At 40.1% G+C, this 14,978-nt stretch overlaps 3 long non-coding RNA genes across 3 annotated transcripts; 2 read left to right on the top strand and 1 right to left on the bottom strand.

Moving 5' to 3' along the window:
- The first annotated feature begins 1,764 nt into the window (after window positions 1-1,764).
- LOC113023385 (uncharacterized) lies at window positions 1,765-2,615 on the top strand. Its single transcript, XR_003272565.1, has 4 exons — window positions 1,765-1,973; window positions 2,085-2,158; window positions 2,287-2,334; window positions 2,471-2,615. It is a non-coding gene; the product is annotated as an uncharacterized LOC113023385 (long non-coding RNA).
- Window positions 2,616-5,173: 2,558 nt separating this feature from the next.
- Window positions 5,174-7,716, bottom strand: LOC113023405 (uncharacterized). The gene is made up of 4 exons (XR_003272572.1): window positions 7,539-7,716; window positions 7,354-7,427; window positions 5,469-5,516; window positions 5,174-5,332 (listed from the first exon to the last, which is right to left on the bottom strand). It is a non-coding gene; the product is annotated as an uncharacterized LOC113023405 (long non-coding RNA).
- A 6,146-nt stretch (window positions 7,717-13,862) lies between these two features.
- Window positions 13,863-14,722, top strand: LOC113023358 (uncharacterized). Its single transcript, XR_003272555.1, has 4 exons — window positions 13,863-14,041; window positions 14,153-14,226; window positions 14,380-14,427; window positions 14,564-14,722. It is a non-coding gene; the product is annotated as an uncharacterized LOC113023358 (long non-coding RNA).
- The last annotated feature ends 256 nt before the right edge of the window (window positions 14,723-14,978 follow it).

Below are 14,978 nucleotides of genomic sequence, written 5' to 3'. Positions count from 1 at the left end.
AACCTTTATGCAGTAAAAAAAATCTCATTAACATTAAAAATGTATTTTGTAAGAGTAAGTTGGCCAAGAGCACAGCAGAAATGGCAGCAAATATTACAATAGTTCTGTAAAAAGATTTTAAGTGGGGATAAAGGACCGGATTGGTTATAATGTAAGTACAAGTTGTAAAGATACTTAAAAAACAGATAATTTTTTAATTCTTTATGTAACCCCTTTGTATCCCCTGTTCACCGAAGTCTATTTACGAACATACGTAAAGATATTACACATAAAAAATACACAGAAACACTGGAAATCACTTTTTGGCAGACAATCACTTTTTGGCAGACAATCACTTTTTGGCACAACACCGGCTTTAAAATCGCATGACAAAAATATCATATACATTAAAAAAACTGCATCACCAACGTAGCCTGGACAACATTTGCTAGTTAGATGAAGTCAGCTATCTCATCGTAGCATATTTATATGCATATTTATAATTATACGCTTCTTGGAGTGAGTGCATACACTCATGAAGTTTAGTAACTTCCGGTCACTGCAACAAGCCCAGGTACAGTTTACCGACAGATGGGTGCAGGACCTTGAAATGCACCGTGTAGAAAGTAAAGACCATCGTACGTATCATAAGTTTACCAGTCTCACAAATCGTCGTCATAAATACACAATCGTTAACCGTTTATTAATATAACCTTTGAGCTTAACGGTAATTAATTAGTAGTAGAAATAATTTCTGGTACGCGTTACAGAAATGTAGCAGTGACAATAATATTGTATGCTGTAATCGCACTGGACAATTAGTGATACAAAACAACTGTTTTATTCTGTGAATAAAAGTATATGTTTTTGTCAATGTACCATAATAACAGAAGCGAAACGCAATATTGTGTCAGGACAATTCACTATTTATGCACAATAAATAAAGGAGCATAGCGCGACCATTTCTGTTCAGCGCCAGACTTGCTTGTAACCTATATCACCAATTATGTTATGAAAATGACGCATTAACTACAACAGCAGACTGACCTTTGTGTAAATGCTTGGAGCAGACTAACCTGTGAGCTGGAGTGTTCTGGGACGTTATATTTGATCTTTGAATGGCTGCAATCCAGTCGCGTCTTTGTTACTTCGGAAACATGGCTCGAACAATTTCTCTTCAACGACGTAATCCGATAACAACCGATCTCTTTACCCGTCGGCTTCCCGTGGCTGTCATGCGACCGGCTATTGCAGTTAATAATACAACAGCTTCTTGACATTTTTGTGTTTCTTTTTATCGCTGTGTGACTGATTTCAATTGAAAGCCTGCGTGCGCTAGTACCGCTTGCCACGAGTTCCCAGAATCCTTTGCGGTTCTACCCGTGAATGACGTCACATTTTCAATCTCTATATAATATGCATGTTAAATTTTATATTTGGGGTAAAATATCAAGTCTTTTCAAGTAAACCGGTTCAAGTCCAATTCAAGTCCCAAGTCATTGGTGTAAAAGTCCAAGTCAAGTCACAAGTCTTAGAACATTTTTTCAAGTCAAGTCTAAAGTCATAAAATTAATGACTCGAGTCTGACTCGAGTCCAAGTCATGTGACTCGAGTCCACACCTCTGGATACGAGTATCCCTAATAGATAGATAGGACCTGGTGACCATTACCCCTACATTTTAAAGGGTAGACAATTATACTTAAAGGAACATATACAAACAACAGTTAGTTTTGTATGTGACTCATACCTGGTCAATCTCACATCACTGTGTTGCAGCAAAAGGATTAATCAGGTGTGTCCCTGATTGTTGCCCAATTGTGTTTACCCTTGTTAAGATGAGAATGTTTTCTAAGAGTTAGAGTTTCCCAACAGTTACGCAAATGAGATTAAATCATCTCTTGCAACTGTGTATAAAAAGCTCTGCTGTCAGTACAGCATTACCACAATCATCCACATCTCTGAGACAGTCTGCTGAAGTTGTGAAGACCTGACGGTAACATTTCTCATCAATCTCTTATTGCTTCTCTGTTTTCAGTATAATGTTGGTTGAATGGTGATATTGCAGATGGTTTTGACCACATCTCATCTGAAATATTGTTAACAGGTGAAATCACTGAAACCATGATCAAGGTTGTGTTTCTGCTTGGATGCCTGCTGAGCCTTGCTCTGGCAAATCCTGTAAGTGTAATATGACTGTAGAATGATATATCTTGCACTGTGTGTGTGTAACTGTGTAACCAGAGACTGTGTCAGTGCTCCTATCTTGTCATATCCAAACAATACATTTGCATGTTTTTTTTAAACAGAATGACTCAGCACACGAGCGCGATGCACGTTCTTCATCTAGAGAGAGGGTGAGTCTCATGTTTGTCTTTCTAGGTTTGAACATTAGACACACTTGACTCTCTGATATTTACATATCTCTAAGAAGTTATTCACCAGAGAATGCATTATCACATGTAATAATATATATTACTGATTCTCTTGCAGATTACTGGGCCTTCCCTAAATCGTCTTACCCTGCTACTACCTTTTCTACAGAATCCAGCACTTCTGCAGAATTCAACGCTCCTTGCTTTGCTTCTTGCTGCTATACGATAAGCTGCTCCTTAACCAACAGCTATTACTGCCACAAACCAACAATGAATAAAAACCTATGTTGAATTGCACTGGGGTTCTTTTGTCATTTATTTACAGGATTATTGAAAATCAGTGCTTATTTTTGAGTGACTCTGTCTTAAACTAAGATTAAAAATGTTGTTGTGCCAACAGTGCAGTGTAGCTAGCTGAACGCTACTTCTTCACTATGTACAACTCTGGATACTGTAGCTCTTCTGAAAAAGAAAGGCTTCAACCAGTACCTGATTCCCTGGTATACCTCTCAAATTGGCACCTTAAAGCACATAATGTTGCTTGTTTTGCTTTAGTTTTTCTCTTTTCTAAACTGAATCTTGACTTTTTCTTTAGTCTTTCTGCTCACTGTTGTGTTTGGTAGCTGCAAAATAAAGTTCATCAGTGAAAATCAGGCAGACACAAAATTTGTTTTGGGTTTTTCACAAACACCTTTTTATTGTACAGTTTGGCCCATAATGTCACGGTCCTGGGTCGGATCAACCCAGCATTTTGAGTTCCTTATGCTTTGGTTTATTTTTGAATTATGAATCTGTGTTTCAGTTATTCTGGTATGTTTTTGCATTATGACTAAGGTTCGGGTTGTATTTTGTTATTATTGCCGGTTTAATTCAGCGTCTAGTCTGTCTTACTTTGTCGAGTCCGTGTCCTTGTAAAGTGTGTCTTGTTTCCTGTTTTACTTTGAAGGTTCATGTTCCTGTCTTTGTCAGTGTTTCTAGCTTTATTCCCCCTGTCTTGTTAGGTCTTATCCCTCCCAGCTGTTCCCCTTGTGTCTTTAATTCCTTGATGACTCCTTCAGTGTGTTTAAGCCCAGTGTGTCTTTGTGTCAGTGTGGCATCGTTAACGTCTGTTCATCCTCATACCACCCTGTGTGTTCTGTTTGCCTGCCTGCTAGTTTGTTTGCATTCCAGTCTAGTTAGTTCTTTGTTCAGTCTGCATTCCCACAATAAAGCTGAGGGTTTTGAGTACACCTGTGCCTCTGTGAGTCCTGCTTTTTGGTCCACCTTTCCTGCCTGCCTTCACACAGCCATGACACACAAGTTTTTGGACAAAGCTTTTGTCATTTTTCCTACTGAAAGTAGCTGTACATAATGTTACATCTGTGAGATGATTATGGGCAATTTTTTTCTTCAATGTTTAAAATTTTACACGTGAAGAAATTCACACAGTCATCTTGTGCCGGGTTTCCTGTACAGTACAGAATGCGTTCAGCTTGAAAAATTTACAAAAATCTTCGATCGCTAGCAGTGTGACTCTGAAGTGCTGTACTGCATGTTTGTAAGTTTTCTCCCCAACAAACACAACAATGTTGACGAAATGTTTTGCACCGTCAAAGGCACCTGCGGTAGCACCCAAAAGACAGAGGAGGCTGCTAACAATCGCACAAAAAGTTGGACTTCTGGACATGCTAACGGAAAGTAGAAATTACCATATTTTTCAGATTATAAGGCGCATTAAGCGAAACAAAACAGTCCGAAAAGTCAAACTTTACACAACTCATTCTTCTTGCTTCCTCTACTTCTTTACCATTGATGCATTAATGTTGAATTATCTTGCAGCTGCTCTGTTCCCATGTTCTAGACCTGAAAACAGTGTTTTAGCCTTGATTTCATTCTGGAATACTAGACTTGTTTTTCTACAAAGATTTGAACTTTGAGTGTTTAAACAAGAGAGAAAAGCGTAAAGATGTTCATGCTTGTCTGAGAAAAGTGTATAGTGTGTAGTGAAGGGTTTTACAGCCTTAAAACATCTATAACAATTGTAAAAAAAAAAAAAAAGAGAGAATACAGTTGGCTACTTCAGCGATTTCAGCTATCGTAGGTTATTTTTTAGAACGTAACTCCCACGATAAATGAGGGGCCACTGTATCAGCTTTAAGGTGCACTGTTAGATTTGTATTGTTCATTATCATTTATGCTTAGAAATATTTACTCATATGCTTAGAAGTATATAATCATTTGTTGAAAGAATGTGTCATCCTAGGAGGTCTGTAACAACTCTGTGTAGCATGAAGAGGGGGGGGGGGGTGTTCACCCCTCTACGGAGTGTTCTGGCATAGATCACACACCTCCTAGGAGAGGTCGTATCTTCTCTTGCTGATATATGGTATAGCAAACACACGTATATCTGTTTGAGTGTAAGAGCCTTTTGTTTAGATGGACCACTAGACTCCTGGCACACACACACAACGCACGGTACTCTTTGTGTGTATGAAACGTCATATGTTAATGAACCTATGCATATTCATGTAACCACAATAAAAGGAGTGCTATGGGGAACCTGGCTGAGAGTCTGACGGAGGTCAAGTGGGTGGAACGACACTTGGCTCCAGGTCGGTCTTCTTCGTGTTATTGGGTAATGATCAGACAAAAGTGTGTGATTTGGGAGAAACTGCATGAACAAGGAGATGTCGTTTATATTGACTAGAATAATCTTTTCTTGTTTTTTTTTTTGTTTTTTTTTTTACTTTTTTTAAAACAGAGTCACTCAGAAATAAGTATGTAAATAAATAAAAAAATCCCAGTGCAATTTAACATAGGTTTTTATTCATTGTTTGTTCGTTTTCAATTCCTCCTTTGTGGCAGTAATAGCTGTTGGTTAAGGAGCAGCTTATCGTATAGCAGCAAGAAGCAAAGCAAGGAGCGTTGAATTCTGCAGAAGTGCTGGATTCTGTAGAAAAGGTAGTAGCAGGGTAAGACGATTTAGGGAAGGCCCAGTAATCTGCAAGAGAATCAGTAATATATATTATTACATGTGATAATGCATTCTCTGGTGAATAACTTCTTAGAGATATGTAAATATCAGAGAGTCAAGTGTGTCTAATGTTCAAACCTAGAAAGACAAACATGAGACTCACCCTCTCTCTAGATGAAGAACGTGCATCGCGCTCGTGTGCTGAGTCATTCTGTTTAAAAAAAACATGCAAATGTATTGTTTGGATATGACAAGATAGGAGCACTGACACAGTCTCTGGTTACACAGTTACACACACACAGTGCAAGATATATCATTCTACAGTCATATTACACTTACAGGATTTGCCAGAGCAAGGGAGTGCAGAATTATTAGGCAAGTTGTATTTTTGAGGAATAATTTTATTATTGAACAACAACCATGTTCTCAATGAACCCAAAAAACTCATTAATATCAAAGCTGAATGTTTTTGGAAGTAGTTTTTAGTTTGTTTTTAGTTTTAGCTATTTTAGGGGGATATCTGTGTGTGCAAGTGACTATTACTGTGCATAATTATTAGGCAACTTAACAAAAAACAAATATATACCCATTTCAATTATTTATTTTTACCAGTGAAACCAATATAACATCTCCACATTCACAAATATACATTTCTGACATACAAAAACAAAACAAAAACAAATCAGCGACCAATATAGCCACCTTTCTTTGCAAGGACACTCAAAAGCCTGCCACCCATGGATTCTGTCAGTGTTTTGATCTGTTCACCATCAACATTGCGTGCAGCAGCAACCACAGCCTCCCAGACACTGTTCAGAGAGGTGTACTGTTTTCCCTCCTTGTAAATCTCACATTTGATGATGGACCACAGGTTCTCAATGGGGTTCAGATCAGGTGAACAAGGTGGCCATGTCATTAGTTTTTCTTCTTTTATACCCTTTCTTGCCAGCCACGCTGTGGAGTACTTGGACGCGTGTGATGGAGCATTGTCCTGCATGAAAATCATGTTTTTCTTGAAGGATGCAGACTTCTTCCTGTACCACTGCTTGAAGAAGGTGTCTTCCAGAAACTGGCAGTAGGACTGGGAGTTGAGCTTGACTCCATCCTCAACCCAAAAAGGCCCCACAAGCTCATCTTTGATGATACCAGCCCAAACCAGTACTCCACCTCCACCTTGCTGGCGTCTGAGTTGGACTGGAGCTCTCTGCCCTTTACCAATCCAGCCACGGGCCCATCCATCTGGCCCATCAAGACTCACTCTCATTTCATCAGTCCATAAAACCTTAGAAAAATCAGTCTTGAGATATTTCTTGGCCCAGTCTTGACGTTTCAGCTTGTGTGTCTTGTTCAGTGGTGGTCGTCTTTCAGCCTTTCTTACCTAGGCCATGTCTCTGAGTATTGCACACCTTGTGCTTTTGGGCACTCCAGTGATGTTGCAGCTCTGAAATATGGCCAAACTGATGGCAAGTGGCATCTTGGCAGCTGCACGCTTGACTTTTCTCAGTTCATGGGCAGTTATTTTGCGCCTTGGTTTTTCCACACGCTTCTTGCGACCCTGTTGACTATTTTGAATGAAACGCTTGATTGTTCGATGATCACGCTTCAGAGGCTTTGCAATTTTGAGGCTGCTGCATCCCTCTGCAAGATATCTCACTATTTTTGACTTTTCTAAGCCTGTCAAGTCCTTCTTTTGACCCATTTTGCCAAAGGAAAGGACGTTGCCTAATAATTATGCACACCAGATATAGAGTGTTGATGTCATTAGACCACACCCCTTCTCATTACAGAGATGCACATCACCTAATATGCTTAATTGGTAGTAGGCTTTGAGCCTATACAGCTTGGAGTACGACAACATGCATGAAGAGGATAATGTGGACAAAATACTCATTTGCCTAATAATTCTGCACTCCCTGTATTGTTTGGATATGACAAGATAGGAGCACTGACACAGTCTCTGGTTACACAGTTACACACACACAGTGCAAGATATATTCATATATTACAGATAACATCACTAGCACAGTCTTTAGTCATATTACACTTACAGGATTTGCCAGAGCAAGGCTCAGCAGGCATCCAAGCAGAAACACAACCTTGATCATGTTTTCAGTGATTTCACCTGTTAACAATATTTCAGATGAGATGTGGTCAAAACCATCTGCAAAATCACCATTCAACCAACATTATACTGAAAACAGAGAAGCAATAAGAGATTGATGAGAAATGTTACCGTCAGGCCTTCACAACTTCAGCAGACTGTCTCAGAGATGTGGATGATTGTGGTAATGTTGTACTGACAGCAGAGCTTTTTATACACAGTTGCAAGAGATGATTTAATCTCATTTGCGTAACTGTTGGGAAACTCTAACTCTTAGAAAACATTCTCATCTTAACAAGGGTAAACACAATTGGGCAACAATCAGGGACACACCTGATTAATCTTTTTGCTGCAACACAGTGATGTGAGATTGACCAGGTATGAGTCACATACAAAACTAACTGTTGTTTGTGTATGTTCCTTTAAGTATAAATATTTACCCTTTAAAATGTAGGGGTAATGATCACCAGGTCCTATCTATCTATATATCTATCTTCTGGCTTTTTAGAAAATGTAAAGAAACTAGAAAATAATCAGGTGTTGTATATTACAACTGTGACCCAGCATTTTGTGTTATTTTATATTGTTGATTTCTTATGTTATTATTTTGTTAAAGTCATGTGCTATCCTTAAGTAATGGTATAGTTGACTTATTGTTTGAAAATTATGCTACTACATTCTGAGCTAAAACAAAAAAAAAGATCTCAAAAGGTGTATTTCGTGACATGGAAACAGTAGAATGAAGAAATGTATCCAAATCTACGTGGTCCTGTGTGAAAAGGTAATTACACCCTAAACCTAATAACTGGTTGTGCCACTTTTGACTCCAAGAAATTCAATCAAGCATTTGTGATAGCAGGCAATGAGTCTTTAACATCGCTGGGGGATGGGGGTTGGTGGTGATGTGTAGAGAGAAAAAAAAATCCAAACATTTTACAGAAAGTGATGTTCATGTGTGATTTAAATGTGGAGGATAAAGAAAGTACTCACCTCATATCAGCCGTGGTGAGAGCCACCATACTTTTCATACACATTGACAAACTGTAGAAAATTTCTAAGTATTGTATTACTTGTATTTGCATATTCAAGTAGTATCTTCATATATAATCACTTATAATAATACTTACAGGTTGAACTAGAGTGAGGCATGGGAAGCATCCAAGCAGAAATACCTTCAGCATGGTTTCACTTATTGTGGAACCAATAAGTGTTGAAAAAAAAAAAGACAATGAAGACAATAAAGATGTACTGAAATGACAGATTCAGCCAAGCAAATAAAAAATGATCTTTTACAATCGTTGCACAAGAAATACAGTTGTAGCTGAGGTAGAGCTGGGCGATATGAGATTTTTCCAAATCATGAAATGTTTTTTTCATTTCAGGCGATAACGATATATATCACGATATAAGCCAAATAACTATATTTGTGAGATTTAAATATGCCGTTGCTCACAAGTAAAATGTGAAATAATCAGCAGCTTCTTTTGATTTAAATATTTATTTCCCATAATAAGTTCAACAGGGTAGATGTACTAAAGAAACATGAGACTTTTTCAGATAAATAAAGGCAAATATTGCAAACTACACAAAAAGCAGCCGCTAAAGCGTTTAAGTTTCAAAATAGAACAAACAAAACAGACTACTAAATTGTCAATTCCACTTAGAAACAAAATATTAATTCTAAAAATAAATCTTAGTTTGTTTTACAGAAGAACAGACAAAACTGACTAACTTTTGTCAATATCAAATAAACTGAGAACTAAAAGGAAATTCTCAATCTCTCCTTGTTGTATAGCTGAGCTTTTCAAACAGTTTTAACAGTTACTTTAGTCTGACAAAAGCCGAATGACGAATTAGCGCTTCCAGTCAGAGATTGAGCATGCACCGGTTTATTGTATTTCCAGACTTGCTTTCGGCACATTTACAGTGCACGCTACTCTGTTTTTTGTCAGACTTGAAATAGTCGAAATACCTTCACACTACGGAACTTCTATGGCTCTTCCGTTCGACAATCTCTCCGGCATTGGAACCATCATCTGTTTTCTCTTCGGTAACCTTTGGTCACGCTCTCGGTTGATTTTTCTCTAGTCGGCACACTCATTTCCTCCATTACCTGGGCGGCACGGCGGCTGACTGCTTCAAACAAATACACATGTGCGGCTTGGCACTTGTGCTGTACGTAACAAGTCACGTGACGCGACGCTGCGGCTGTGATTGGTTCGGCTCTGCACTACTTAATTTGTATTGGCTGTTCTTCTTTTTTTTTTTTAAGAGGACATAAATTAAAATTAAACGCAATAGTTTAATTTTTCTATTGAGAAAAAGTTATTTCGCAATACATATCGTTATCGTTCTATCGCCCAGCTCTAGGCTGAGGTGTGGTCCCTGGTGCAGCTGCAGGGGAGGAGTGGTGCAGTGAACTCAAGGGGTCAGTACCATGACGAGGGTGAGCCACAGGTGGTGGTGATTGACTGATGATGGAGTCTCTTTCTTTTTTTTTTTTTTTAAGGTTTTTTTTTTTGCCTGTCCCGTTTGGCTCTTTTGCCATTAGAATTGTTGTCTAAAGGCGAAGAAAGATGCCCAACGGATTTACTTTACCAAATTGACCATCCCAGCCTTGCCGTAATGGTCTATTTGATTCACCTTTTATTGTTTATTTTATTTTCACTTGCTGAATACGGGACAGACTTGATTGGGGGAAAGAAAGGGGAGAAAGAAAGAGGGAAAGAAAAACAGCTGAGAAGAGGGACGGGGAAAAAAGGCAAAAAACAAAAACCAACAGAATAAACAGAAAAAAAATACATCTATCGATCACCTGGATCACCTGCTGAGAAAGATAAAAGAAAACAAGCAGAAGAAAACGAGAGTAATAGAATAAACAACATCACAATGATATATGGGAATATGACAGTAAATACTAAATATTAAACATTATTGTGCTGTCATGGTCCTGGGCCGGGTTGGCCCAGTATTCTTAGTTCTCTTGTATTTTTGTATTCAGTTCCCTGTTTAGGTTCTGTTTCCGGAGTTGCCCTGTTATGTTGTTCCCTGTGTGCTTTCCCTTTGTGACTCTCACCCCCTGTGTGCCCTTCTATGTATTCATGAGCCCTTGTCCCCTTTCGTGTTTTATTCCATGTTTTCCTCAGCCTGTTATGTCTGTGTTCTCCCCGTGCTCTCTCCTCCTGTCTGAACCTCTGTGTACTTCCTGTTTGACTCTGCCCGTCTCCCGTCAGTGTTATGTTCACCCCGCCCTGTCTCGTTATGGTTATCTGTGTCAGCTGTGTTCCCCGTGTGTTCCCACTTTCCTCGTTAACCCTCTGTGTATTTCTGTCTGCGTCTCCCTCTGTTCGGCGTCGCGTTCTCCCTCATGTTGTGTGTTATTCTCCCCGTGGTTCCTGGTACATCTCATGTTTAGTTTTTCCAGTTTAGTTCAGTACTGTTTTGTGCTTCACCTTTAAGCCAGCATTAAAACTGTGATCTTTAAGTTTATCCCTGTGTCTGTGAGTCTGCATCTTGGGTCCTTCTCCTGCCTGCCACACAACGAATCATGACATGTGCAGCACGTAAGATTGACAGCGCACAGTGTGCTTTGAGGTAGGAGCCAAAAAGGGTGTAGTTTGTGTGTGTGATCCCCCGTGTGTACACCTGTGAGCATGAGCGCGCTTGTTGTTAAAAGGTTCCTTCATGTAATGATCTGCTAGAGGGTGTGGGGGGGCACAGCCCCGTCCACCAGGGCATGAAGCAGGTATGGAGGAGATCAAAACGCCAGACATCCAGAGACCCCCAGAACACAAGAGACCAAGGAAGACCAACAGAGGGGCAGCCGCGCCACTGTCCCAGAAAGAGCTGAGGAGAGTCCCAGATGAGGGGTCACTCAGCAGCCGCGGAGCATAAGCCAGGGGGGTTGCAGTGACGTGCCTGTGAGCTCCGCCGACGGCCAGCTGTGCCAGAGTGACCGAGCCCCAGGCCGAGAGGCCGAGGGCACTCCAACCCCGAAGTGGCCCGAGCGAGCCCCAGGCTCCAGACCCCGATAAGGAGCCACCAAGGAGTGAGCCGGTGTGTACCTGGACGCCCATCCCCGGACGCCCATCCCCGGACGCCCATCCCCAGCCACAAAGAACCACCAACACACCGATGTCTGAGGGCGTCCGCCACCGGCAGGGGAAGCGGTGGGGGGAGATAGGCCTCCAAACCTTGGAGGGCCTGAGATGTCCCCAGAGAGGTGGTGTCTGATACCCAACCTGACATATAGAAACAGACATACAGGCACACACAGATACAAACATCCATTCCCACCCTCATGCTCTCATAAGCAATTACTCCATACTCAACCAACGTGGAAACAGACATAGAGAGACGCTGTACACACAATCACACTCCCCAAGCATACTCTAAGAACCGGGTCTAGGTACCCTTGCCCCTGGAGGGGGAAACTGCACCCAGACCCAGGTGGTGTTACCCTTTTCCCTGCGGTGGGGAGAAGCAGACCGCCCCGACTCCGCAGCAGCAGGGAGGCCCCACACTCCAGACCGCAGTCGGACGGCCAACTCCTCCTCCTAGCCCCACCCCCTTGCTTGATTGAAGAAATTCAATCAAGCATTTGTGATAGCAGGCAATGAGTCTTTAACATCGCTGGGGGATGGGGGTTGGTGGTGATGTGTAGAGAGAAAAAAAAATCCAAATGTTTTACAGAAAGTGATGTTCATGTGTGATTTAAATGTGGAGGATAAAGAAAGTACTCACCTCATACCAGCCGTGGTGAGAGCCATCATGCTTTTCATACACGTTGACAATCTGTAGAAAATTCCCAAGTATTGTATTACTTGTATTTGCATATTATTGTGGAACCAATAAGTGTTGAAAAAAAAAAGATAATGAAGACAATAAAGATGTACTGAAATGACAGATTCATCCAAGCAAAAAAAAAAAAAGATCTTTTAAAATCGTTACACAAGAAATACAGTTGTGGCTGAGGTGTGGTCCCTGTGCAGCTGCAGGGGAGGAGTGGTGCAGTGAACTCAAGGAGTCAGTACCGGGAGGAGGGTGAGCCACAGGTGGTGGTGATTGACTGATGATGGAGTCTCTTTCTATTTCTCTATATAGTGAAGCCAGAGTTGAGCGGGGAGAAAGAGCTCGACTGGAACAGACTGTTTTCCTTGAGTTCACAACTGTCAAGAAAACGCAATAATAGTGAGCACAATCATCGTGTATGTCTGGTACTTTTACAACAGTCATGTGAGAAAATAAGGGCACCGCATTAAATTATCAGCTCTTTATTAAGAAATGTTCACATATCACTGTCCAATCATGTTTTCATGTATTACTGGAAAAGTGACTTAATTGCAATTAAATAAAAACCAAATAATAATAATAATAATAATAATAATAATAATAATAATAATAATAATAATAATAATAATAATAATAATAATTTACACATCAAAAAAGCAAAAAAAACAAAAAACAAAAATTGTGTATTTTAATGGAGGAAAAAGTTAGGACATTCTACCCCCCCTAATAACTAGTGTTGCCACCTTTGGCTGATATAACTTCAGTGAGACACCTTTTGTGGCCTTTTACCAGTCTCTGACATCGATCAGAAGAAAGTTTGCCCCACTCCTCACACACAGCAGACTTCATGATGGATTCTATGATGGTGAGCTGGCCAGGTGGTGCCTCAGATAAGCACCCCCAAACTATGATACTGCCACCTCCATGCTTCACAGTTGGTATGAAGCTCTTTTCTTGCAAGGCTGTATTTGGTTTATGCCAAACATGTCTACTGTTCTGGTTCCAAATAATTCCACTTTAGATTCATCTGTCCAAAGAACATTATTCCAGAAGTCATGGCGTTTGTCTACGTTTGTCCTGGCAAACTTCAGTCTGGTCTTAATGTTTCTCTTAGAGAGCAAAGGTTTCCTCCTTGCACACCTCCCATGAAAGTCAAACTTGTGTAGTGTCTTTCTGATAGTAGAGTCATGCGCTTTCACATCGACAGCAGCCAGAGCCTCCTGTAGTTCCAGTGATGACATTTTAGGCTTTTTGATGACTTCTTTGAGCACCTTGCGGTCTGCTCTGGGGGTGAATTTGCTTGGAGGGCCAGACCTGGGCATGGTGACAGTTGTTTTGAATGTCCTCCACTTGTAAATACTTTTCCAGATGGTGGAACGGCTGATGTCAAATTCTTTTGAGATCTTTTTAAATCCCTTACCAGACTCATAAGTGGCCACAGTCTTCTTTCTTAGGGCGTCAGACAGTTATTAGATCTCATTAGATAGATATATAGATAGATACAACCTGGTGACCATTACCCCTACATTTTAAAGGGTAGACAATTATACTTAAAGGAACATATACAAACAACAGTTAGTTTTGTATGTGACTCATACCTGGTCAATCTCACATCACTGTGTTGCAGCAAAAGGATTAATCAGGTGTGTCCCTGATTGTTGCCTAATTGTGTTTACCCTTGTTAAGATGAGAATGTTTTCTAAGAGTTAGAGTTTCCCAACAGTTACGCAAATGAGATTAAATCATCTCTTGCAACTGTGTATAAAAAGCTCTGCTGTCAGTACAGCATTACCACAATCATCCACATCTCTGAGACAGTCTGCTGAAGTTGTGAAGACCTGACGGTAACATTTCTCATCAATCTCTTATTGCTTCTCTGTTTTCAGTATAATGTTGGTTGAATGGTGATATTGCAGATGGTTTTGACCACATCTCATCTGAAATATTGTTAACAGGTGAAATCACTGAAACCATGATCAAGGTTGTGTTTCTGCTTGGATGCCTGCTGAGCCTTGCTCTGGCAAATCCTGTAAGTGTAATATGCCTGAAGACTGTGCTAGTGATGTTATCTGTAATATATGAATATATCTTGCACTGTGTGTGTAACTGTGTAACCAGAGACTGTGTCAGTGCTCCTATCCTATCATATCCAAACAATATATTTGCATGTTTTTTTAAACAGGACGACTCAGCACACGAGCGCGATGCACGTTCTTCATCTAGAGAGAGGGTGAGTCTCATGTTTGTCTTTCTAGGTTTGAACATTAGACACACTTGACTCTCTGATATTTACATATCTCTAAGAAGTTATTCACCAGAGAATGCATTATCACATGTAATAATATATATTACTGATTTTCTTGCAGATTACTGGGCCTTCCCTAAATCGTCTTACCCTGCTACTACCTTTTCTACAGAATCCAGCACTTCTGCAGAATTCAACGCTCCTTGCTTTGCTTCTTGCTGCTATACGATAAGCTGCTCCTTAACCAACAGCTATTACTGCGAGAAAGCATGAATTGAAAACGAACAATCAATGAATAAAAACCTATGTTAAATTGCACTGGGAGTTTTTTATTTATTTACACGATTATTGAAAATCCCCGCTTATTTCTGAGTGACTCGGTCTTAAAAAGAGTTTTAAAAAAAAAGAACAGATTATTCTAGTCAATATAAACAACATCTCCTTGTTCATGCAGTTTCTCACAAATCAACCAAATAATTCAGTATGCATCATCACAGAATATGTCGCATATTTATAGATACCTATGTTTGTTAACC

The sequence above is a fragment of the Astatotilapia calliptera genome, chromosome 6 (genome assembly GCF_900246225.1).
Source record: "Astatotilapia calliptera chromosome 6, fAstCal1.2, whole genome shotgun sequence".
Classification (NCBI taxonomy): Eukaryota; Metazoa; Chordata; class Actinopteri; order Cichliformes; family Cichlidae; genus Astatotilapia; species Astatotilapia calliptera.
This window is presented reverse-complemented; position numbering and strand designations above follow the sequence as displayed.